The sequence below is a fragment of the Somniosus microcephalus genome, chromosome 1, assembly GCF_052327205.1.
Source record: "Somniosus microcephalus isolate GS21.2 chromosome 1, FLI_Smic_1.0, whole genome shotgun sequence".
NCBI classification, from domain to species: Eukaryota; Metazoa; Chordata; class Chondrichthyes; order Squaliformes; family Somniosidae; genus Somniosus; species Somniosus microcephalus.
The window spans coordinates 49739749-49763187 of NC_140987.1; positions in this window are offsets into that span (position 1 = coordinate 49739749).

A 23439-nucleotide genomic window follows, 5' to 3' on the forward strand; every position below is an offset into this window, starting at 1 on the left:
TATCGCCTCCGACTACAAACTTGGCTTTTATCGCCCTCGGAGTTGATTGGAGCGCTAAATCAGGCGCTACACACCTCTCTTAAGGCGCAAAGGCCTAGGAGTGAGACGCTACCTCAGAGCGTTGGCGAAGCTCATGTGATGTCAGTCAGCAATGGAACACAGGCACAATGGAGCCGGCCAGTTCTTAAAGGGGAGGGTTGATCTTGCTCTCCATCCACATCCTGCTCATTGCAGCCTTGAATCTCAGCCTGGAGAGACCTGTACATCAAATCTGCTGGAAAGAACTGTAGGGGTTGCAAAATTTCCCCTATTTCCCTGAAGATTGAAATATATTGGTCCACATCGTGGATGAAGAATGGCGTGACCTGAATTGTCTCAACATCAGGACTTTAAGATTAAAATGGTACCCTTTGAGTTTCGAACTGTGCAAATTGCACAGGGGTCTGAAAATGGCATGGACAACACGGGAGTCGAGGAGCTCTTCACACACCTTGAGACAGTACTTTATTAATAAAGTTGTTCCCTGGAGTTTGGGATATCACAAAAGGTTTTAAAATGGCCACAGAAAGCATGGCAAAAGGACAAGCAGCTCGAGAGGTCTGTGTGTATAAAGTGGGAGGATCTAGCAGTGGCTGAGTCAGACCTGCCAATCAAAGGGAGGTTCCCTCTCAGCGCTTGAAGTTGTTTATTGACTTAAGCAATTGCCCACTTGAGAACTGACCGCAGGACAATCGATTTGAAACTGCTTCTGTTTACACAGCCATTCAGAGCTCCCTCACAGACAATGAGAGACTGAAACCCTGAAATGGACTTTTGATCTGCAACCGTTTAAGAACTGAATGGGTTTAAATCACCTAGCATTCTGGACAATAGAGCAGTTGAATTTCCCTTTTGTTTTAGCCCAGGTAGGCTCCGGATGTGGGCGGGAACAGTTCGGCCCCACAGCGCAGACACACTAACCCAGTCCAACCACTTTGAGTTAACCAATCACAGCTTTTCTCTTGTGAATTGGAACTTTTTGGGCGCGAATTTTCCAGACAGGCAAACAGCGGGGGGGGGGGGGGCAGGGGGCTCACCAGGTATATAAGATAGCTGCTGAGAAGCTATCGTGCTTTATTTCCTGGGACCACAGGTGAGCTTCTCTCTCTCTCTCACTTCGCTGGACCACAGGTGAGCAGGGTTTCTGACTCCTCAGCAAAGCAACCTTGTAAGGAGTTTGGGGGATGGTAATTAAGGGGATATTGCTAAGATTGTTTAATCAACATTGTAGTCACTTACCCCTCATTTTTACCATCTGCATTCCCCCATTTAAGCAATTTTACTGTAATTACTGTATTCATGTGGTATAGTTGGATATTTGATTATAGTTTATTTTAGTTAATAAAACTTGATTTTTCTCTCATCCAAACCACGTGTCCATTTTAATATCATTAATTATAAGTCCTGCAGTCAGAACTGGAAGGTGGGGTAGCGATTCAAAACCACTGTTTTAAAATTGGTTTATTTGGAATTGGTCAGAGTGCAGGCAAAGGCTGCAGACCAGGTGAATTACCTTAAACCAGTCAATAGAAGCCCCCCCTTACAAAATGGTGACCGCGGCAGGACTGCAGGCCATTTTTGATTTGATAAGTGGTTTGGATCTGGAGAAAGTACCAGCTCTTGTTTCTCTCGTTTTCAGTATGTGGGTAGCCCTGCGAATTTTAGCGGCAGTGTGTAGGCTGACCTATCGGGGTATAGGTGGCTGGGCTAGGAAGGGTGAGATGGGGCAGCAGGAGGAGTTTAAAGAGGCCAAGAATCAGGAGTCCCAGTTTGAAAAATGCCAGGCATTTATAGAGTGCCTGGTGCAGGAAGTCACTGAGACCAGGGAAAGTGAGATGAGACTGCGGGATGAGAATGCCCGCCTCATCTCAGAAGTAAAAGAGCAGGAGGAAAGGTTTAGGGAAGTAAAGGCAGCCTATAAGCTGGCCTGCGCCCAAAGGTTTAGTGAAGCAGATCATGGCCCCTGTAGGGCAGAGATAGAAAGCCTTAACATGGCTTTAAAAGCAAGGGGGATGATTTGCATGATCAGCCCGAAGGCAGGTCAGCCGGATTTTACTGGCAGCCCAAGTGAAACCATCCTATAGGCAGCACCCAGAACAGGGCTGGCTAGGGAATTAGAGATCCCAAGACCGCAGCCCACAGCTCCGGGTTCTGAGGAGCTCTGGCAGCAAGGAGGGGTGGACATTGGGGTGGTAGGAGAACTCCAGCAGGTCCCGCTAGGCAGGCGGGGACCAGGACCAGTGTACCCCCTCCGACAACGGAGGTACGGTCCGCCCGTGAGGGGCGAACCTGAGAATAGGAATCCTCAGCCCACAGCAGGCACAAGTTCACAGGCAAGCTCTGTGGCTTGTGTGGGGGGAGGAGCAATTCATGAACAGAGTAAGCTGCTTAAGCCAGGGAACAGGGAAGGAGAGTTCTGGGACCCCTGTAGAGCAGGTCCAGTAGCAGAAATCCGGGACAAGGGAGGCACACTGGGGATAGTTTTGGCCCCAGACCAAAGGCAGGTCCAAGTCCAAAATTCCCCATTTAAAGCCACCCGGGTAAGAGAACATGAGTTTGCCCACCAGACAAGTTCAAGTTCACTGCAGGTAAAAACAGGCACTGTGGCTTGTTCCCAGGGAAAAGCTGTCCAGCCCACAAATTGGGACACTTCCCTACCCCAGTGGGGCCCTAGTTTTGTCCAAAGTTTAAATTCAAAAAGGTTAGGTGGCTCAGAAACCGAGAAACAGCAGACTGGGATTAGAAATCAGCAGGCTGCTGCCCATCCATTCACAGATCGCTTGGAGACTGCCCGTGCATGCACAGTCGCTGGTCTGGAGACAGGAATCCCCCAGTCTTCTCAACACCGGGTTTGTGCAGGCGCTGCCGCCTGCTTCAAGGCAGAGGCTTCACAGCCTCTGCCGCGGGACTCAGGGGAGAAGGTTTGCGCAGGCGCACTCGCCTGTTTAAAGGGACCAGCTTCCCAGCCAGCCTCTACAATGGTTCCTCCCATGATATGGGACCCTGGGGGGGCAGGGATAGCAATTCCTCTTGCAGGGGAGCTGGTAACAGGTTTTGGACATGGGGGAGAAGGTTCCCAGCCAGCTAGGGCTGCGACCCTGGCTCAGGGTCCGCCAGCCAACGTTTCCCCCACTGAGACGCCCCTCAGAAGGTCTCAGTGGGTCCGCAAGCCCGAGACAAGATGGTCACCCACTTTACAGTGGAGTAAGGCGGCCTCCTGAGCCAGGGAGAAGCCAAAGAACAGGGGTCCCCACTCAACAGCCATAAGCTGCGGGGGACCAGAGACAGGAGGCAGTCCAGCTTCGCTGCAGCCAGCAGAAATCTGCAACTGTGCCAGAGATTAGCCTGGCTGTCCGGAGACAGGCGGCATTTGTATTATAGCTTTGGTGTGAATATAGCGTGCTTTTAAGGTGTATTTTAAGTTTTGTTGATATAACTAGTTTTAAGTTTAAGTTTAAAGAGTTTAAGTTTAAAGGTGTGCCAAATGTTTGTATTTTTGGTCCGAGGTCGAGGGACCCGACCATGTCTCCACCTAAGGCAGCAGGTCAGTGAGACCTGGCTGCATGTCCCTTTAAGTTTTGCAGGAGATTGGACCATGAAGCAGCCATGTTCACCCAGCCTGAGCTGGGCATCGAATGAAGTTATGGATACAGAATGTTGGGGATCACCTCGCCACTGGACGAATGCAGGAGACCCCGCAGCGATCTTCGGGAAAAACCGGACAGGGTCCGGAGGAACTTGCCTACACCTCCTACGGGGAGGAGATGGCCCCAGCTGGGTGGGGCACGGCCCCCAACCCAGCACTATCCTGACCGAAGTTCACTTGCGGGAGACCTTGCTGTTGAGGAGTCATGATGGGGAAGCGCGGGCGCCTTGTCTGATAGGGACGTGTTCCCCGGGGGTGGGTGGTGATGGCCCGGGAAAGATTGTATAGAGGAGGGGGAGACCCAAGAGTTGCGTGGGTGCGGTCGGGGAGGGAGGAACTCACCCGGGGGCCCACGGGCAAAGAGTGTAAGTGTGGCTGGGAAGGATGAGTGGGTGGCCGGATCGGGGATCCAAGTTTGTGTGGGGCCAGGGAGAGCCACCACACAGGCACCCATCATTTTCTGCAGCCAGTCGAGGGTAGACGGGAGGGGGAGGGACTGGGAGTCACGGTCCCATACTCCCCGGTCTCAGTCTGTGCCAAGGTAATTTTAAACATGAGGGGTACCCCACCTCCACAAAGGGACAAGGGAACGGCTCGGGGCTGGCGGAGCAGGCTGGTCAGTAAATCTATTCTGCCTGTTTTAAAGTTTAAGATGATCAAAGGGGGATGGAAGGTACATTTACTGCCTGGGTGGGAGGAGCAATACCCACTCGTATTTTGCGACCCATCATTGGCACATGATGGTCAGGGATTATTTAAGCATGTTGTTTCAAATGTTTAATGTTTTTTTTGTATTTTGTGTTACAGCCCCAAGTTGAGCAGAGGCGTAGGATCCTCTCCGTGCTTGGGATCAGTTTGTGACAACTCCAAGTTGAGCAGAGGCGTAGGACCCTCTCCGTGCTTGGGATCATTTTGATTACATTGTGTAACTAAGATTGCAACATTTTGTAATAGGTTACAATGTAAAATGTGTTTGTAAATTTGGAGTACATTGTATCATTTTACAAGCGTGTAGGAGTATGAGACCCCTTATTGAAAACTGATGTATCTGTAAGATGCCTACCGTACCACGGTTTTTCTCGAATTTTAGGGGAAAGGACGGTTTGGGGGATCAGTGGCAGATGGCTGTTAGGAAAATACAGGGGATGGTTGTTTGGGAGGGGGTCTGAAAATTTTGCTCACTCCTTCGAGTTGATACTACAAGCAAGTTGGGAGTATCAAAAGGGGGGAATGTAGGGGTTGCAAAATTTCCCCTATTTCCCTGAAGATTGAAATATATTGGTCCACATCGTGGACGAAGAATTGCGTGACCTGAATTGTCTCAACATCAGGGCTTTAAGATTAAAATGGTACCCTTTGAGTTTTGAACTGTGCAAATTGCATAGGGGTCTGAAAATGGCATGGACAACACAGGAGTCTGTGGTGTATGTGCCTTTAAGAGCAATTATGGTGTATGTGCCTTTAAGAGCCCCAGGTGTGCGTAATGCCGGTAATTGCCACTTGGGCTATAGAAGCCTGTGTATTGTGTATATCCTTTAGAAACCCCCCCCCAGACTTGCTTAGTAAATACCTATGAACCAACTCCTGTCTTCAGTGTCTTTATCTACACACGGACACTACAGTGGCGACGAAGTGGAAACGGACTTACCTGCAATTCGGCAGCACCTCAAGGACATCGATTCCTCCAGCGTCCAGAAGACTCAAGGAAGTAAGAGAAACTGTGGTTTCACCAGCTGACCAAGCTGGTGACAGGTACTGCGCTAATCCTTCCTGGGCGTCAGGCTGGAGCTCCAGCGGCGGGCTCTACAGCTGAGACAGGCAGCGAAGTCGGAGGCAAGCAATAACGGACTGGGAGGGTGCACTCGAGAGACGGCCGGCGCGGCAAGCAGGTCAGCGTTTAGACCTCCGTCGGGAACGAGTCTCCAACAGTGAATAAACGGAAACCACAGTAAAACAGCATTGTTATCGGTAGCAGCGGCGGGAAAGCGCGGGAAGCGCCATATCTTTTCTGAAATGCCTAAATCTGGTAATATTGAGGCTTTTGATGGTGAAATAGAAGATTGGACACATTGCACGGGTATGCCAATCTGGACAAAATAAATCCACTGACAGAAAACAAAAAATCAATAAAGAAAAGTACAGGAAGGTACAAGTGATGACGGACAATAGCTCCGAAGACCAGAATAGCGATAGCGACTCCGGAAACAAGAGACTAAGCTGTCTCAAATTACATAATGTACTTGCCAAAGAGGATTACCAAACCATTTGGGTTACCCTCACAATAGCAGGGTCCCCAGTTAAAATGGAGCTAGATACAGGATCAGCTCTAACCGTAATAAATCGACGAGATTACGAGAGGCTATTTTCGCATATACCTCTAAAAGACACATCCATTATCTTAAAAACATATACGGGGCAGAAAGTCTACCCCAAAGGAAAAATAAGGGTGCCTGTGGTATGCAACGGCAAAGAAATACAAAAGTTGTATTTATACATTCTACAAGATGGTGGTCCACCGTTGTTGGGACGTGAATGGATAAGGAAGATACGTTTAGACTGGCACTCCATTCAGGCACTGACGGTGACCAGTAAGGAAAAAAACAATGATGACATCATACCTGAACGATTAAAAGACATCTTGGCCAACGCCAAAGAAGTGTTTCAAGAGAAACTAGGAACCTTGAAAGGCATCACCGCCTCAATAAAAGTGGAAGATACAGCAATTCCAAAATTTTTTAAGGCAAGACCGGTGCCATACGCAATACGTCCGGCGGTCGAGGCAGAGCTGAAGAATTTGGAAAAGGCAGGCGTATTATCCAAAATAGATTGGAGCGAATGGGCAACACCCATCGTTCCAGTCATGAAAAAAACATTGAAAAATAACTCTGAGGAACAGAAAAAAATTCGCATCTGTGGGGACTTTAAGGTGACTGTAAACCCGGTCCTTCACACGGTACAGTATCCTCTTCCGAGGATAGAAGATATTTTCGCCTCACTATCCGGAGGGAAACGTTTCACAAAAATTGACTTGGCACAAGCATATCTACAGATGGAGGTTGAGGAGACCTCTAAAAAGTATCTCACAATAAACACACACAAAGGCCTGTACCAGTACAATCGACTGGTTTTTGGAATAGCATCAGCTCCAGCTATCTGGCAAAGAGCTATGGAACAAGTCCTGCAAGGGATTCCGGGGACTCAATGCTACCTAGACGACATCCTTATAACAGGAGAAAACGACAACGAGCACCTTGCCAATTTGGAGCAGGTGCTCACTAGGCTGAAAGAACGGGGCCTACGAGCAAATCGCCCCAAGTGCGAATTTTTCCAAAATCAGATATCATATTGTGGCCACATAATTAATAAGGAAGGGTTGCATAAGTCGCCTGAAAAAATTGAAGCAGTTATAAAAGCCCCAGCACCTGAAAATGTTTCACAATTAAGGTCATTCCTGGGATTAATAAATTACTGTCATAAATTTTTACCGAACTTATCAACTATTCTACACCCTCTTAATGATCTTCTACAGACAGGAGTGATTTGGAAATGGAACGAAGACTGTAAACGTGCCTTCCATAAATGTAAAGACTTAATCACATCCGAGAAAATTTTGGCTCATTACAACCCATCACTACCAATCAGACTGGCGTGCGATGCATCCCCTTACGGCATAGGAGCGGTATTGTCCCATAGATTCCCTGATGGCTCGGAACGGCCGATAGCTTTTGCGTCACGCTCATTGAACTCAGCTGAGCGTAACTATGCCCAGATAGACAGGGAAGCACTCAGCCTGGTATGGGGAGTGAAGAAATTCAACCATTACCTACACGGACAAAAATTTACCTTGCTGACTGACCATCAACCCCTCATCTCCATATTCAACCCTAAAAAAGGTGTCCCCATTATGACGGCACAAAGACTACAGAGGTGGTCCCTTTTTCTAGGGGCACACCAATACAACATTGAATACAAAGGGTCAAAACAGCATGGGAATGCTGACGGTTTATCACGCCTACCGTTGCCAACGGTAGAAGAGGCACCTACAGTAGACCCAGTAGAGATATTCCACTCTACCATAGTGGAATGTCTACCGGTGACAAATTCTGCCATTGAAAGGGAGACAAGAAATGACCCTACTCTCTCACGGGTCTACGATTTAACAGTGAAGGGATGGCCAGCACATGGCGAACCACTGTTGCCAGCATTCTCGCAAAGAAGAGAACAGCTGTCAGTGTGCCGAGGAACCTTGATGTGTGGATCCAGAGTGGTGATTCCACCCAAACTCCAGGATAAAGTGCTAAAGGAGCTTCACGAGGGGCATCTGGGTGGAGTGAAAATGAAGAACCTAGCTAGGGCGTTTGTATGGTGGCCAGGTATCGATGGAGACATCGAAGACATGACCAAGAGCTGCCTAGGATGCCAGAAGGTCCAAAATGCTCCGCCACAGGCCCCTCTACATCCATGGGAGTGGCCCTCATCTCCCTGGCAAAGGGTGCACATCGACTTTGCTGGTCCATTTATGGACTCAATGCTCTTAATCGCAGTTGATGCACACTCCAAGTGGCCGGAGGTAATAAAGATGTCCTCCACCACCACGGAAAAAACCATCACAGTATTAAGGACCATATTTGCCAGGAATGGGCTGCCGGAGCAGATATGTTCTGATAATGGACCGCAATTTGTGTCCGAAGAATTCAGAAAGTTCTTAAAGAACAATGGGGTAAAGCACTACACGTCCGCCCCATACCATCCCGCCACCAATGGATTGGCTGAAAGGTTTGTCCAGACCTTCAAGAAGGCCATCAAGGCCATGGGTAATGAAGACACAAAACTTCAGCACAAGGTGGATAACTTCTTATTTGCATATAGGAATGCAACGCATATGGTTACTAACCAAACTCCCGCCATGATGTTCTACAATAGAAACCTAAGATGCCGGCTGGATTTGGTCAAGCCCAACATCCGAAGGGACGTGGAGAACCGGCAGTTTCAGGGCATGAATGAAAGGCCAACTAGGGCCTTCCAGGTAGGCCAACCGGTTTTGGCCCGGGACTACCGTACCAAGAAATGGCAGCCTGGAACTATCTGCACACGATTAGGACCACTGATGTATACCGTGGACATCGGAGACAGCATAATAAGGCACCATGCTGACCAAATCATCAAGTCATCCGAAAAGGGACAAACTACACCACCACTCTATACATCTAACGATGAAGTAGAGATACCCATATCTACCTCCGATCCGGTGATACTGGAGCCCGATGAACCCGACACTGGCCTTCAAGCCGAATCAGCCTTGCCAGAAGAACCTACTACACCACCAGAAACTACTACACCCCCGAGGCGTTATCCGGACCGAGTCAGGAAGCCTCCTGAGAGACTAACTTATAATTAATTAATACAGCAATGTATATTATTTTGCATATAACATGTAATTAATAATTACTTAAAATATGATGTACTAGTTAGCTAGAAGGGGAGGAATTGTGGTGTATGTGCCTTTAAGAGCAATTATGGTGTATGTGCCTTTAAGAGCCCCAGGTGTGCGTAATGCCGGTAATTGCCACTTGGGCTATATAAGCCTGTGTATTGTGTATATCCTTTAGAAACCCCCCCCCCCCCCCAGACTTGCTTAGTAAATACCTATGAACCAACTCCTGTCTTCAGTGTCTTTATCTACACACGGACACTACAGAGTCGAGGAGCTCTTCACACACCTTGAGACAGTCATTCCCTGGAGTTTGGGATATCACAAAAGGTTTTAAAATGGCCACAGAAAGCATGGCAAAAGGACAAGCAGCTCGAGAGGTCTGTGTGTATAAAGTGGGAGGATCTAGCAGTGGCTGAGTCAGACCTGCCAATCAAAGGGAGGTTCCCTCTCAGCGCTTGAAGTTGTTTATTGACTTAAGCAATTGCCCACTTGAGAACTGACCGCAGGACAATCGATTTGAAACTGCTTCTGTTTACACAGCCATTCAGAGCTCCCTCACAGACAATGAGAGATGGAAACCCTGAAATGGACTTTTGATCTGCAACCGTTTAAGAACTGAATGGGTTTAAATCACCTAGCATTCTGGACAATAGAGCAGTTGAATTTCCCTTTTGTTTTAGCCCAGGTGGGCTCCGGATGTGGGTGGGAACAGTTCGGCCCCACAGTGCAGACACACTAACCCAGTCCAACCACTTTGAGTTAGCCAATCACAGCTTTTCTCTTGTGAATTGAAACTTTTTGGGCGCGAATTTTCCAGACAGGCAAACAGCGGGGGGGGGGGCAGGGGGCGCACCAGGTATATAAGATAGCTGCTGAGAAGCTATCGCGCTTTACTTCCTGGGACCACAGGTGAGCCTCTCTCTCTCTCTCTCTCTCACTTCGCTGGACCACAGGTGAGCAGAGTTTCTGACTCCTCAGCAAAGCAACCTAGTAAGGAGTTTGGGGGATGGTAATTAAGGGGACATTGCTAAGATTGTTTAATCAACATTGTAGTCACTTACCCCTCGTTTTTACCGTCTGCATTCCCCCATTTAAGCAATTTTACTGTAATTACTGTATTCATGTGGTATAGTTGGATATTTGATTATAGTTTATTTTAGTTAATAAAACTTGATTTTTCTCTCATCCAAACCACGTGTCCATTTTAATATCATTAATTATAAGTCCTGCAGTCAGAACTGGAAGGTGGGGTAGCGATTCAAAACCGCTGTTTTAAAATTGGTTTATTTGGAATTGGTCAGAGTGCAGGCAAAGGCTGCAGACCAGGTGAATTACCTTAAACCAGTCAATAGAAGCCCCCCCCCTTACAGAACAATGGAGAGACCAAGGGAAAGAGCTCAGAGTGCAGCCCCCACAGTCCCTTCTAAGTCGATACAAGGAAGGCCAGATCAAAATGAACCTGCAAAGTGCTGCTCAGTACCCAAAACTCCTTCACACAGCGTTGAATCTCTCCAGAAGTCTCTCTCTCTCTCTCTCTCAGAATGCGTGGTGCAAAAATGTCACCAACAAAAAAGGCAGGAAGCGGTCCCCTTTAAATAGCACTCCACCAGTCCCTTCCTGACTGCAAAACGCTCTCCTCAACCTGTCGTTGCTAGCGACAGGCGGTAAGGCGGGGGGCGCCACTCAATATCCGGTCCGGGGCGCTACCGGGGCGTTGCACACTTGACTGACATCACGATCTGCCGGCGCAGGAGATCGTGGCGGTAGTGTTTAGCGCCGCCGCAAAATGTCCAGTTAATTTCGCAAGTGGTGCAAACATCGCGCGCACAGGCGCTAGTTGCTTTGCGCCCAATTAGCGCTCTCTTAAGGCGCTAACGGGATGCGCAAACCAACCGAATTTTTCCCCCAAAGGGTTTTATTGGACTTATTTCTGTGGATGTGAGTGACTGATAGACTGACTCAACAACAGATGAAATTGACTGTGAGGTTAGAAGGCTTCTCCAATTAATTTTTGAAAAAATAACTCAGTGATAATTGAGCTTTGTGTGTGGCAGTGATTCTGATTAGTGCTGATTTATTGTAATTGCTTTTAAAGCCCAGTCATTCTTTTATATTTTCCTGTAACAATGAGGTAACGGGTATGGAATCTATGCCTGTGATTTGTTGCTGAGGACTTTGTCCCACACACCTCTCTGGTTGATTCAAGCACTGTGTTCAGTCAGGTTTAAGTTAGAGTTTTAATTCTTGTGCAGTTCTTTTTCATTCACCACCATCAATCCTTTGACTACAACCTAAGAAAGGATATACTTGCCATAGTGGGAATGCAGCGAAGGTTCACCAGGCTGATTCCTGGGATGGCAGGACTGTAGTATGAGGAGAGATTGGGCCGACTAGGCCTGTATTCACTAGAGTTTAGAAGAATGAGAGGGGATCTCATTGAAACGTATAAAATTCTGACAGGGCTAGACAGACTGGATGCAGTGAGGATGTTTCCCCTGACTGGGGGGTCTAGAACGAGGGGTCACAGTCTCAGGATACAGGGTAGGACATTTAGGACTGAGGTGAGGAGAAATTTCTTCACTCAGAGGGTGGTGACCCTGTGGAATTCTCTACCACAGAAGGCTGTGGAGGCCAAGTCACTGAATATATTTAAGAAGGAGATAGATAGATTGCTAGACACAAAAGCCATCAAGGGGTATGGGGAGAGCACGGGAATATGGTATTGAGATAGAGGATCAGCCATGATCATATTGAATGGCAGAGCAGGCTCGAAGGGCTGAATGGCTTACACCTGCTCCTATTTTTGTATGTTTCTATGTTCTAATCACAACACCTCTCTGTAGAGGAGGATGTAGATGTCATTATTGATCCAACTGTGGCTGGTGGGTAAATTTAAATAAAACAAGTGTAAATCTAATGTGTCTGCTCTTTAAAGCATCAATCATTCTTTTAAACCCCCCTGTAATAGTGAAGCAACAGGAGTAATAGTGAAGGAACAGGAGTAATAGTGAAGCAACGGGAGTAATAGTGAATGAACAAGAGTAATAGTGAAGAAACAGGAGTAATAGTGAAGGAACAGGAGTAATAGTGAAGCAACAGGAGTAATAGTGAAGGAACAAGAGTAATAGTGAAGGAACAGGAGTAATAGTGAAGGAACAGGAGTAATAGTGAAAGAACAAGAGTAATAGTGAAGGAACAGGAGTAATAGTGAAGGAACAGGAGTAATAGTGAAGGAGCAGGAGTAATAGTGAAGCAACAGGAGTAATAGTGAAGGAACAGGCGTAATAGTGAAGGAACAAGAGTAATAGTGAAGAAACAGGAGTAATAGTGAAGGAACAGGAATAATTGTGAAGGAACAGGAGTAATAGTGAAGGAACAGGAGTAATAGTGAAGGAACAAGAGTAATAGTGAAGGAACAGGAGTAATAGTGAAGAAACATGAGTAATAGTGAAGGAACAGGAGTAATAGTGAAGCAACAGGAGTAATAGTGAAGGAACAGGAGTAATAGTGAAGGAACAAGAGTAATAGTGAAGAAACAGGAGTAATAGTGAAGGAACAGGAGTAATTGTGAAGGAACAGGAGTAATAGTGAAGGAACAGGAGTAATAGTGAAGGAACAAGAGTAATAGTGAAGGAACAGGAGTAATAGTGAAGGAACAAGAGTAATAGTGAAGGAACAGGAGTAATAGTGAAGGAACAGGAGTAATAGTGAAGAAACAGGAGTAATAGTGAGAAGAAAGGAGCAAGTTTCTATTCTGCATACTATAAAAAGGACTCTGAAGCACTGGAGAAAGTATAAAAGAGATTTACAAGGATGGTCCCAGAACTGAGAGATTACAACTATTGGGAAAGATTGAACAGATTGGAGCTTTTTTCATTAGAAAAGAGAACAGCAACTTACATTTATATAGTGCCTTTAACATAGTAAAACTTCACAGGAGTATTATCAAACAAAATTTGACACCGAGCCACATAAGGAGGTATTAGGACAGATGCTTGGTCGAAGAGGAAGGTTTTAAGGAGGAGAGAGAGGTAGAGAGGTGGAGAAGTTTAGGGAGAGAATTCTAGAGCTTAGGGTCTAGGCAGCTGAAGGCACAGGCACCAATAGTGGAGCGATTAAAATTGGGGATGCGCAAGAAGCCAGAATTGGAGGAGGGCAAAGATCTCAGAGGGTTGTAGGGCTGGAGGAGGTTACAGAGATAGGCAGGGGCGAAGAAATGGAGGGATGTGAAAACAAGGATGAGAATTTTAAAATTGAGGCATTGCCGGACCGGAAGCCAATGTAGATGAGCGAGCACAGGGGTGATGGGCGAACAGGACTTAAAGAGCAAACTTGGAGGAGGCCTGATAGAGGTCTTTAAAATTATGAATCGGTTGGACAGTGTAGATGTGGAGAGAATGTTTCCACTTGTGGGAGAATCCAAAACTAGGGCCTAGAAATTCAGTGCCCTTAGCACCGATTTTGCGGCGCTAGAGGGCCTAGCGCTGCAATTGGCGCCGGTTCCTAAATTGCCTGGGGCCCTTCCGCGGCGGTAGACCGGTAGCGCTGCGCCGGCACCGATGACGTCATCGGTGTGCGCAGCGTCCCGGTTGCCGTGGTAACCCGGCCCCAAGCCGAAATTCAGTTGCGGCCGCCTCGCCAGTGGCAGCCGCAACTAAGACTCCGGCAAACGAGTGTTGCCGGAGTCTGCGCCGGCGCTTTAAGGAGGCGCGGCGGCCGGCCGCTTTCCCACCGGCCGCCTGCCCGCAGCTCCCTCCCCGGACTTCTCCCCCCCCCCCCCCCCCCCCGGAACAGATGCAAGCCCGGCACTTGTCTGAGGTGCCGGGCTCATTTTTGAAGAGATTTGCGCGGGCCGCGGCCGGGTGCAGGCAGCTCCTCCTTAACGGAAGGAGGAGGCCTGCACTTCCCGAGCCTGCCGCACCGCAGCGGGCGCCGCAGCGCCGGAATAGCGCCGCAATGCGGCGCGTTGCGCCAGTTTTCAGGCGCTAAAACCCTTCAGTAGCGCCGGCAGCCGTTTGGGCGTGGCGCTACTGAATTTTTGGCGCGCGCAAAGGGACTTAGCGCCGGCGCTAACTTCCAGCGCTAAAGCCCTGGCGCAGCGCAAACTCAATTTCTAGGCCTAGGGGTCATAAATACAAGATAGCTACTAATAAATTTAATAGGGATATAAGGATATAGTTCTTTATTCAGAGAGTGGTTAGAATGTGGAACTCGCTACCACAGGCAGTGGTTGAAGTAAATAGCTTAGATGCTTTCAAAAGGAAACTAGACGAGTACATAAGAGAAAAGGGAATGGAAAGACATGCTGAACGGTTGAGATGAGGTAGATGTAATGAGAGGAGACTCATGTGGAGTATAAACACAGCCTGTTTCTGTGCTGTATATTCTATGTAATTCTATGTCATACTACCCTCAAAGACAAGTACAAATGAAGAAACATCTACCTGCAATCTGGTTGTCCCCAATGCTTTAGCTACCTCATTGTTCAAGCCTTACACCATCAGTTGAGCATGTCATCTAGGGTGCCACTTCAGTGCTGGACTGAGGGAGTATTGCTTTGTCAGGGGTGCTTTTTTGGGGATTTATTTTAAGCCAAGGCCTGTTCCAGTAGTTCAGGTGGATGCAAAACATCACATGGCACAATTCAAAGAAGAACATGGAATGTCCTGCTCAACATTCCTCCTACAACCATCAACATCAAAAAATGTCTTCTGTCATTTTCCATTAACATACTCCGAAAAATTCAGTTGAGTTGTCAGTTTCCCTCTGGTGATCGATTTCTCAATCAGAGATGGCAGATAGTGCTTTGGTTGCAAGGACAGGACCAGAAAGAGGGAAAAAGGGTCATTCTCAAAAGTCAACAATATTGTAGTGGTTATGTTACTGGACTAGTAATCTGACAAAAGGTCATCGACCTGACACGTTGGGCTGGATTTCATCATCCTCGGCAGGTCTGTGGCGGACGACATCGATGGCGGGTCCCGGCCTCGCTGCCGGCTCCAGCCCACTGTCCAATATGATTTTCCCCTGATTGGGCTTGTTAAGCCCACCCAGCATGTTTGCCAGCCAAATGAAGGAAGTGGGTCTAATGACATCAGTTGATGACGAGTCATCAGCTGGTTTCCTTAAAGGGACCATGTGCAAATTGATTTTGACAGTTGTACTGTCAGTGTTCTATAGCATTGAGGTGCTGCAAACACTGACAAGCACTGCACAGAGGTGCACAGCTGCACCCAGGCCCTCCCATGACTCCCTCCATATGCTTATGGAGGGAGTCACAGCACGCAGGGAGGTTCTCTCTTCCCTTCAAAAGGGCAGAAAAGACCTCTCCAGGAGACCAACGCAGCCCGGTTGCACATTGCGCAGGAGGACACAAGCAGGGATGTCGTCAGGAAGACCAGGCTGCAGTGGCAGAAAACTTTCAATGATCTCAGTAGATCACAAAACGTTACTGCAAAGCCACACTCAACCTCATCCTACTGAGCCACTCATCACATCTGCATCACTCTGCCTTCCCTACCCTACTCCTGCACATCCTTACTCACACCAACTTACCTTGCACCTCCACCCATCCCTTTCTATCTACGTTATCACTTCCCCATTTCACTAGCCACCCCTCACACTCACCCTCATTCTAGTCCAATCATACCAACTAACAACACACAAGGGTAGCCACTTGGGTGTTTTAGTCAATGTTCATGTGAAGTTTCTGTTAATGTGCTTTCAAACATTGAAACCTTTATTTTGAGCACTTTGCGTTCTCGGACAGATCTGGGTGCACCTTTGGAAGTGGCTTAGTGAGTTGCAGTGAATGATGAGACATAACGGTAACCCCCGCAATGGTGATAAGTGTGAAAGGAATGGCTTGGGCATTGTAGGGATGCTTTATGGTGTTGGTGTGGGGTTGTGCTAACCTGGCGCATTATGTGGCAGCCAGGGTGTACAGCATCAACTGAAGTAAATCTGGCCGAGGTGAGGCCATCCCTGGCGTCCCGGGCAGCAATATGGTCGGGTACTGTGTCCTGCGCAGCATCAGTTGATTGTGGAGAAGGGTTTTTTTTTTCTGTTCATTCAAAGGATGTGGGCATCGCTGGCAAGGCCAGCATTTATTGCCCATCCCTAATTTCCCCTGAGAAGGTGGTGGTGAGCTGCCTTCTTGAACCACTGCAGCCCGTGTGGTGAAGGTACTCCCACAGTGCTGTTAGGGAGGGAGTTCCAGGATTTTGACCCAGCGATGATGAAGGAATGGTTATATATTTCTAAGACAGGATGGCGTGTAACTTGGAGGAGAACTTGGAGGTGGTGGTGTTCCCTTGTGCCTGCTGCCCTTGTCCTTCTAGATGGTAGAGGTTGTGGGTTTGGGAGGTGCTGCCAAAGAAGCCTTGGTGAGTTGCTGCAGTGCATCTTGTAGATGGTACACACTGCAGCCACAGTACGCCGGTGGTGGAGGGACTGAATGTTTAAGGTGGTAGATGGGGTGCCAATCAAGCGGGCAGTTTTGTCCTGGATGGTGTTGAGCTTCTTGAGTGTTGTTGGAGCTGCACTCATCCAGGCAAGTGGAGAGTATTCCATCACACTCCTCACTTGTGCCTTGTAGATGGTGGAAAGGCTTTGGGGAGTCAGGAGGTGAGACACTCACCGCAGAATACCTAGCCTCTGACCTGCTCTTGTTGCCACAGTATTTTTGTGGCTGGTCCAGTTAAGTTTCTGGTTAATGGTGACCCCCAGGATGTTGATGGTGAGGGATTCTGCGATGGTAATGCCGTTGACTGTCAAGGAGCGGTGGTTAGACTCTCGCTTGTTGGAGATAGTCATTGCCTGGCACTTATGTGGCGTGAATGTTACTTGCCACTTATCAGCCCAAGCCTGAATGTTGTCCAGGTCTTGCTGCATGCGGGCATGGACTGTTTCATTATCTGAGGTGTTGCGAATGGCACTGAACACTGTGCAATTGTCAGCGAGCATCCCCACTTCTGACCTTATGATTGAGGGAAGGTCATTGATGAAGCAGCTGAAGATGGTTGGGCCTAGGACACTGCCCTGAGGAACTCCTGCAGTGATGTCCTGGGGCTGTGATGATTGACCTCCAACAACCGAATCAAATTGGCCGAAGATTGGCTTCTGTGATGTGTTGGGACCTCAGGAGGAGGCCGATATGGATCATCCACTTGGCACTTCTGGCTGAAAATGGTTGCAAATGCTTCAGCCTTGTCTTTTGCACTCACGTGCTGGGCTCCGCCATCATTGAGGTTGGTGTTGTTGGTGCTGCTGGTATGCCTGGTGCTACTGGTGTTGGGGCTGATTGTGGTGGGATTCTGAGGACCAAGGTGAGATAGTTTCAAGGGCACCGATGCTGATGTAATAAATGGTAGGTGAACTTGAGATGACAGAAGCGATCTGTCGATGGTGAGAGAGGTTGTTCCAATGAGGTGACACTGGATAGGGAGTTTACTGCAAACACTTGCAACCTGCATAAAGCTCAATCTGTCTTCCAAATGCAGTAAGCAACAGCTTCTGAGCTTGGAAAGTGAACAGCTGTGAGATGGGAGCTTTTATAGCACATTTGTAGCTGTCAAGTAATGAGATGATTCCATGGCCATTTAACTTTCGATCTGCTTACCTGATGTGATCCCCGAGCAGCGTGGATTCTGTAGGCGATCTGGTAAGCTCTGAAGCTGAGTTGAAAATGGTTGTTAATGGTTTGTTAACAAGGTCATAATGACTTGAATTGCCTCCCCCACCGCTGCGTGTTGGGTCTGCTCAGCATTAACAGACCCGACATTTGGGAAATGCATGTGGCGGCGGGTTGACAGCGGGGTCCCAACCTGATGACTGATCTCTGGAAAAGTCATAGGGGGAAAAATTGGGTGGCGCCCCTTTTGGGGCACTAACGTCGCCGGGGCGTCCCAAAAAAGTTTGCGCCCCTCCGCCGTAAATTCAGTAGTAGTGCTCCAAGCAGGAGGTGGGGCGCTACTGGAGTTCTCCCTGGTGTCCTGGCCAATATTTATCCCTTCGTCAACAGCACTGAAAAACAGATTATCTGGTCGTTATCACACAGGGAAATGGTGTTAGGGAAATTGATGGGATTGAGGGCTGATAAATCCCCAGGGCCTGATAATCTACATCCTAGGGTACTTAATGAAGTGGCCCTAGAAATAGTAGATGCATTGCGGGTCATCTTCCAAAATTCGATAGACTCTGGAACAGTACCCATGCATTGGCAGGTAGCTAATGTTACCCCACTGTTCAAAAAGGGTGGTAGAGAGAAAACGGGGAATTACAGACCGGTAAGCCTGACATCAGTAGTGGGGAAAATGCTAGAGTCCATTATAAAGGATGTAATAGCAGAGCACTTGGAAAAAAGTGACCGGATCGGACAAAGTCAACATGGATTTACAAAAGGTAAATCGTGCTTGACTAAGCTACTGGAATTGTTTGAGGATGTAACTGGTAAAATAGATAAGGGAGAACCAGTGGATGTGGTGTATTTGGATTTTCAAAAGGCTTTCGATAAGGTCCCGCATAAGAGATTAGCATGTAAAGTTAAGGCACATGGGATTGGGGGCAAGGTATTGACTTGGATAGAGAACTGGTTGGCAGACAGAAAGCAAAGAGTTGGAATAAACGGCTCTTTTTCCGAGTGGCAGGCAGTGACTAGTGGGGTACCGCAGGGATCGGTCCTTGGACCCCAGCTATTCACAATATATATTAATGACCTGGATGAGGGAACTAGATGTAATATCTCCAAGTTTGCAGATGACACAAAGCTGGGTGGGCATGTGTGCTGTGAGGAGGATACCGAGAAACTCCAGTATGATTTGGACAGGTTGGGTGATTGGGCAGAAGTATGGCAGATGCAATATAACGTGGATAAATGCGAGGTTATCCACTTTGGTGTCAAAAACAGGAAGGCAGATTATTATCTGAATGGCAATAGATTGGGAGAAGGGGAAGTGCAATGAGACCTGGGCGTCCTTGTGCACCAGTTGCTGAAAGTAAGCATACAGGTGCAGCAGGCGGTTAAGAAGGCAAATGGTATGTTGGCCTTTGTAGCAAGAGGGTTTGAGTACAGGAACAAGGATGTCTTGCTGCAGTTCTACAGGGCCTTGGTGAGACCACATCTGGAGTATTGTGTGCAGTTTTGGTCACCTTATCTGAGGAAGGATGTTCTTGCCATGGAAGGAGTGCAGCAAAGATTCACCAGGCTGATACCTGGGATGGCAGGAATGACGTATGAGGAGAGATTGGGTCGATTGGGCTTGTACTCGCTGGAGTTTAGAAGAATGAGAGGGGATCTCATCAAAACTTATAAAATTCTAACAGGGCTAGACAGACTAGATGCAGGGAGGATGTTCCCGATGGTCGGGGAGTCCAGAACCAGGGGTCACAGTCTAAGGATAAGGGGTAAGCCATTTAGGACAGAAATGAGGAGGAATTTCTTCACCCAGAGAGTGGTGAACCTGTGGAATTCTCTACCACAGAAGGCAGTAGAGGCCAATTCATTAAATATATTCAAGAAGGAGTTGGATATATTTCTTAAGGCTAGGGGGATCAAGGGATATGGAGACAAGGCAGGAACAGGGTACTGAGTTTGGGCGATCAGCCATGATCTCATTAAATGGCGGAGCAGGCTCGAGGGGCTGAATGGCCGACTCCTGCTCCTATCTTCTATGTTTCTATGTTTCTGTGCTGTTTGTGGGACCTTGCTGTGCACAGATTGGCTGCTGCATTTCCATCATTACAACAGTGACTGCACTTCATTGACTGTAAAGCACTTTAGGATGTCCAGAGGTCATGAAAGGCGCTATATAAACGTAAGTCTTTCTTTTAAAGTAACAGCGATATATGTCTACATCAGGATGGTGTGACTTTGGATTTTGGATGTGATGGTGACATTACTGCTCATGTCCTTCTCATGGTGGATGTCACAGGGGAAGGAGGTGCTATTGAAGTCAACATGGGCCTAGAAATTCAGTATCGCCACGTTTGGGGCACTACAGCCGAGCATTCGCTAAATTTAGCGCCTGCCGCAACTTAGCGCCACCTTCGCCGAAATGGAGTTGCATCGCCCCAAGAGGTTGCTGCTGCGCTAAACCAGGCGATGCACGACTATCATAAGGCGCTAAGCCGGCGAGCTGAGGCGCTAACACCGAGGGCAGGCGCAGCGCAGGTGCGGCAAGTTGCTGATTGAAGGCAGACACGCTGGCGCCGGGCAGCTCTTGAAGGGGGAGGGTGGACTTGTTTGGCTGCCACGCCCTGCACACTGCAGCCCTGAAGCAAGGCCTGACCATTGCTGGATCATCATTTCTACGCCCAGGACCATGCAGAAGGCTAGGGAGCGAGCGGAGCGCTTCAGCGAGGGTGCCCTGAGGCTACTGGTTGGCGCAGTAGAGCGCAGGCGACCTGTTCTCTTCCCTGACAGTGGGAGGAGGCCGCTTCCCAGCGAATACTGAAAAGCCTGGAGGGAGGTGGCAAACAGGATGACCACCAACAGTATGGTTGCCAGGACTGCACTTCAATGCAGGAAAAAGTTCAACGACCTCACTCAGGTTGTCAGGGTGAGTACCCTTTCCACTATCCTGTTCATCCCTGCATGTGCACCTCAGTTTCTGGCCAAAGGGACCTGAAAGCCCCAATGCCCAGCCCTCATCCAAGAGCTATGGGACTCTCATGAAAACCACTTGCACATTCAGCACTTTACACACTGTCAGGGCTATCCACCATGGGAGGCAGTGCAGGCAAGATGAGGGCTTGACACTGTCAGGGCTATTCCACCATGGGAGGCAGTGCAGGCAAGATGAGGGCTTGACACTGTCAGGGTTATTCCACCATGGGAGGCAGTGCAGGCAAGATGAGGGCTTGACACTGTCAGGGCTATTCCACCATGGGAGGCAGTGCAGGCAAGATGAGGGCTTGACACTGTCAGGGCTATTCCACTATGGGAGGCAGTGCAGGCAAGATCAGGGCTTGACACTACTTAGAGACTGTCCTTTCTCTTGCAGGGCAAGCTGGCCCACAATCGCAGGCAGCAGCGACGGACCGGGAGTGGCCGTCCTGACCTCAAAGAGCTCAGCGACCTGGAGCAGCGTGTGGAGCGCATTATGGCAGGCCAGCTAATTGGCCCCGTCGCCAGTGGAGATGCCGACACTGTTCTGGACAGCAATGGTAAGGTCATCACCTTTTTGACCTCTCTCTTTCCACTTGTGCCTCACACCAGCATCCTTTGCCACTATCGAACCAATGCAGTGCATAGCAGCACTCATGCCTCCCTCGCTGCCGCCCTGTCCTCACTCTAAAGCAACTCTTGTGCCTCCCTGCTTTCAGATGCTGATTCCCCAGGTGAGGAGGTGGGCCCTCAAGCTGCTACTGTCAGTGCTTCTGAAATCGAGGAGGAGGAAGAGGAAGCCGGCCCATCAGTGCCACCCTCAGCCGAGGCAGCCCATGGCCATGATGGGGACACACCTTCCCTGGAGGGGAGCAGGGGGAAAGGGTCTGAGGAGAGTGAAGCTCCGGGGCCCAGCGGGCTGCAGCAACACGGGAGGGGTGGGGAAGCTCAGCGGCCTTCTCCCCGGAGGGTGAGTGCGGCCTCCAGTCCTGCTACGGTGAGCGCAGAGGAGGTGCGGCTCCTTGGTGAAATGGGCGCCCAGGCTGAGCGCAGGCACACTGAGCTCATGGCTGCAGTGGCAAGGATGCCTGACTCCATAGAGTCACTGGCAAGGAGTGCTCAGGAATTTGGGGCAACACAGGCCAGGAGTCTGCAAGAATTCAGTGCAGCACAGGCAAGGAGTCTGCAGGACTTCGCGGCAGCACAGGCGGCTTCCAGCCAAGTGCTCAGTCGTGCCGTGCATTCACTGGCTGGTGTGATGCAGACGCAGATCAGGGCCACATGGGCACTAACTGCTGCCACCCTCGCTGGATCGGCCAGGCATCGCCGGGGCCCTCGCCGCGCCGCAGCAGCCCAGCAGTCTGTGCTTCAGCAGATTGCTGCGCATGCTGCAGTGCTGGCCCGTGCGAGTGCCAGTGTATCAGCCAACCAGGGAGTGCCTGTGCTCTGTCAGGTTGGCAGCCCTGCTGCCAACACTGTCATTCCTCCACTGCAGCTGCCACCACCCGTAGGACAGATTGCTGCCGCCCAAGCAGAGTCGGAGCAGTCAGCAGCCGGGCCCTCCAGGCCCAGAGCTGGTCCAGGCCGTCCCCCAAGGGCATCTGGCGTCTCACCATCTGACCCTCAGCAGCCTTCCCCCAGCCTTGCTGCAGCCACTGGGGTCCCATTGAGGAGGAGCTGCAGGGCGGGAAGGGGCCATTCGCGGAAGCAAGGTGGATCACCCTCACAGGGGAAAAAGTAGAAGGTGTAGCCAAATGTTGTGTTTATATATGAAGGCCGAGAATGTTTTTTTTTATATATGAAGGCCGAGATTGTTGTGTTTGTTTTTTATATGAAGGCCGAGGATCATGGTCATTTTTGTTTAACTGTTTTTTTCATTTTCTGAAGGTTGTGAGAGCCAGTTATGTCTCTGACTGTTTTTTGGGCGGTTTATCTGAATTAGTTTGTCATGCGGGAAGGGCACAGAGTTTGCACAGTAAAAAATTTTCTTTAATCACATTGTCCATATTTGCACTTTGAACTATTTGATGCCTTGACCGGCTGAGGGCTTGCGGAGCAACTCCATTCATGTTCTTTCATTGGCACAAGCCATTCCCTGAGAGGGGGCCTAGAACTGAGTTGCAAGAAGCCTCCGACGGACGGCCCTTGCACTTTGTGCTTCCCTCCCATCTTGGTGCTCCTCCTCCTCCTCCTCCTCCTCCTCCGCTGGTGGTTCTCCAATGTCTGCTGGCAGTGGCTGAGTCCTGAGGATAGCCAGGTTGTGCAGCATGCAGCACACTACAACGAAATGGGAGACTCGCTCAGGCGAGTACTGTAGGGCTCCTCCGGAACGGTCCAGACAGCGGAGCCGTTGCTTGAGCATGCCGATTGTGTGCTCAATGATGTTCCTGGTAGCTTGATGACTGTCATTGTATCGCTCTTCAGCAGGGGTGCTGGGCGCACGGAGCGGGGTCATCAGCCAGGTGCACAAAGGATAACCTTTGTCCCCAAGAAGTCATCCTCGTGGGTGAGCCTGGGCTTCGAAAATGTCTGCCACAGAAGTCTGGCGCAGGCTGAAGGCATCGTGGCTGCTGCCTGGAAAGCGGGCATTGACAGCTAGTATGAGCTGCCTGTGGTCACACACCAACTGGACGTTGAGCGAATGGTAGCCCTTCTGGTTGCGGTAATCCTCGGCATTCTCTAGAGGTGCCCGCAAAGCCACATGCATGCAGTCAA